The 3,536-nt window shown below is 44.1% G+C and overlaps 1 pseudogene; it reads right to left on the reverse strand.

Moving 5' to 3' along the window:
• Nucleotides 1-586: 586 nt before the first annotated feature.
• Nucleotides 587-3,193, reverse strand: LOC134389352 (translation initiation factor eIF2B subunit epsilon-like; annotated as a pseudogene).
• Nucleotides 3,194-3,536: the final 343 nt, after the last annotated feature.

A 3,536-nucleotide genomic window follows, 5' to 3' on the forward strand; every position in this document is an offset into this window, starting at 1 on the left:
AATTCACTATAACATGACCAGCTCTACAAGAAATCCTTAAGGGATTCCTGCACCTGGAATGCAAAAAACTATAATCACCACCATGAATACATGAGAAAGGACAAACACCCCTGGTAGAGCAGATATGCAAATGAAAATGAGAAAGGAACTATATCATACCACCTCAAAAAATCAATGAATATCAAAACAAAACAAAACAAAACAATATAAGCGAAAGAAAGAAACAAAAGATATTTTTACTCACCTCTATCTTTTTTTAATATTAACAAATACATTCTGCAGAGAGGGCCAACTGTTCTCTGCTGTTCCCTGGGGGAAAGCCAAAGCAAAAAGCTGTTCCTCTGGCTTACTCCAACTGCAGGGCAGGGCCTGCCTATCTCCTCCCTAGGCAGAAGCTTTGTTCTAGCCCAACTTCCCTCATCCCAGCTCCCCAGTCAGGATGGGAGGCACATGGTTGCTGGTGGTGAGAAGAATAGAATACCGTAGTTCTAGTCTCTGCTTCTTTACGTCTCAGCCTGGATGGTGTTTACTCATCCTTCAACTAGCTCCGCATTTGTCCTGGCTTAGCAGCAAGCAGGGTAATCAATCACACCATAGGAGCAAGCAGGACTTCAGTCATCTCCAGATGACTCCTTTCTGCCTCTTTTACCCACTGGATGAGCCTCTGCAGCTGTTGATTCTTGCACAGCTGCCAATCCTTGTCAGTTGCATCCCTTTGGCTGAACCAGCTCAGGACTGTTTCCTCAGCCAGGATGTCCAGCCATAGAAAGCCTTCAGTAAGTACCTTGGCCAGGGAATTACCAAGTGCTTCATCCACCAGGAAGAAGTCCTCAGTGATTTCCAATGCTTCCAAACAATCAGCTGCATGCTTTATGCAATTCCTAAAAACAGAGCTCCAGGCCTTGAGCAGAGGAAGCAATAGGGTACAGCAGTGGTTTGGGTTGAGCAGGGAATCCATTTGCTGCAGGAGGAAGTCCGGGACTATGTGGCTCAGTACCTCCACCACCTCCTTTAGGCATATGTTGTAAGTGCGCTTGAGAGAGTACATCTCTAGAACTAGATTGTCACAAGAAATGTTCTCCTCTCTGCCCCACTGTAGTGTTCTCAGGACTTCATTCTGGAACATTTTGATGTCATCCATCTGAGGTGAGCCTGCTTGACTGTCCAGCTCCTCAGAATCCATACTTTGGTCACTTTCACTTTCACTCTTTTCTTCCATGTTGATCATGAGTCCCCACAGATTCTGCCATTGTTCCTCTTCTTCCTCCATGTTCATGTCTGCAGCCTTCCAGAGATAGCCTGGCCTGCAACTCCAGCTTCTGCTGGGTTGTAACCTTTCAGCTTCACTTTCTTCTTTCTTGGTTAGCCCTGAATTATCACTGAATTGGCCATTATCCTCATGATCCTCTGCATTTGGAGGGTGCAAAGAGATCACTAAACCCTCAGGTAGTGTGATGTATGGACCCCACTACCACCTGGGAAGTGAAGACAGAATGTGAGTTCAGTATAACTTGTTCTTTGATCTCAGCATTGTCACAGAGCAGAGACTGATGGATCTGTGCCCTGGCAGCTACTTGAACACCTTGCTACAGGTAGGCCTGGTCCAGCATGCTCTCACCAATGTGGCAGCTGGGGCCAATGACATTGTTGGTGATGGAGCAATTGCTGCCAATGACAGGGCCAGAGCCCAAAAGTACATTTTCTTCCAGCATGCTGCTATGGTCCAAGCTGAGTCAGGCCCTCAGGATAGGTTGTGCCAGGAATGAGTACAGACCTAGGTGGTACTGTTAGTGAAGTTTGCCTCTGGGGTGAGAGGGTAGACCCATTGGCAAATGACATCACTGCAGATAGCCAAGTACATGTGTAGGTTGGAGAACTGAGCACCATATTCCCTAGTTGTTATGTGCATGTGAATCTGCTTTCCTAGATCTCCTCATTCACTAACAGGCCTTGCACAAAGTCATCTTGAGTTTGGTAGTCAAAGTTGTCTGTAAAGAGTTAAGCCATATGAGAACAGATGCTGATATTGACAATCCAATAGATCATATCAAATCTCCACTCCATCTCCACTGCCCTAGAATAGGCTCAAAAGAAATAAAAACTTCTGAATGTCCTGGGTCTTCTGGAAATAGAGAAGCTGGTTTGTGGACTATTCACAGCCACTACCATGTTGTCCTCATGGCAGTGAGTTGGGTGGATGGGGGATGACTCCTTGAAGATCACTGTCATCACAAATACATTTTTTTTTTCTAGCTTCTGCTTCAACCTGTTTTCCTCAAGGACTCTAGTAATACTGATGTTTAAGATGACATCCCCACACACCAAAAGGAAGTCAGAGTGCACCAAGGCCTTGGCATCAACATCGTGGAGTGTGGAGGATACCAACATTAATAAAGCAAATGTATTTTACAGGGCCTAACTTTTTAGAATTGCACATAGAAATGCTAAGCCTGGGAAAGACAGAAAACTTTCCCCAGGCTAAAGCCTCTGTTGTAGATAAAGAATTGTAACACAGCAAAACTGCTGGCCCTAAGGGCAGATGTCCTTGGTGCAGCTAAACCGAATGATTGTTGCCATGACAAATATTTTACTGTTTCTTTCGTAATCATCTATGTTCCTTTTCTGTAACCTTCTCGCCTGGAGAATAAAAATGGAGAGAAAACCTGATTCAGGGTTATTTTCCAAGAATTCTTCTCCCTTCAGGGATTTGTCTGGAATTAACCCTTTTGGGCCTCTCGCTGCTCAGAAGAAATGGGCTTTGAGTAATCCTTTGTGTCTCCATCACCCTGAGAGAGATTACAACAGAGAACATCTCCCAACAATCAGTATAGCTCTGATGTAATTATTCAAACCATATTGAAAACTATAGGGCAGCACCATGTGGATTTCAGCAAATATTCTTTGATTTGAGCAGCCTTCCAGCAACAAACCCAGAGTTTTCCTGTACACCTGTGGCAGTCAGGATTTCCAGAGTACAGTCAATTAATGCCACATTGGCCAAGAGTAAAAGGACTCAAAGCTGGTCCTTGGAGGCGGGAAAGAAGCAACATTTGAAACTACTGGAAAACAGAACTGCTTGTAGGAGTGTGAGCAGTTTTTCCTCTGCCCCACTGACTCCCACACCACCACAGCTACAGCATTTGTTGGCCCAACTGGTCACTGCACCAGACAGCACCCCCACAGTGGCTGCCATCTTCTTCTCTCATGGCTGCCACTTTCCTAAATCAACCATAAAAAAAGCAATGAAATGCCAGGAGTAAGACAATACCTTTCAATAACAACCCTAAATGTAAATGGATTGAATTTCCCATTCAAAAGACACAGACTGGCTGATTAGATTAAATAGCTAGACCCAACTATATGCTGTCTTCAAGAGACTCACCTCACCTGTAAAGACACACACAGAATAATTTATAGTGAAGGGACGGAAAAAGAGATACCATGCAAATGGAAACCAAAAATGAGCAGGAATAGCTATTCTTATATTAGATAAAATAGACTTTAATTCAAAACTATAAAAAGAGACAAAGAAAGCT

The sequence above is a fragment of the Cynocephalus volans genome, chromosome 1 (genome assembly GCF_027409185.1).
Source record: "Cynocephalus volans isolate mCynVol1 chromosome 1, mCynVol1.pri, whole genome shotgun sequence".
Classification (NCBI taxonomy): domain Eukaryota; kingdom Metazoa; phylum Chordata; class Mammalia; order Dermoptera; family Cynocephalidae; genus Cynocephalus; species Cynocephalus volans.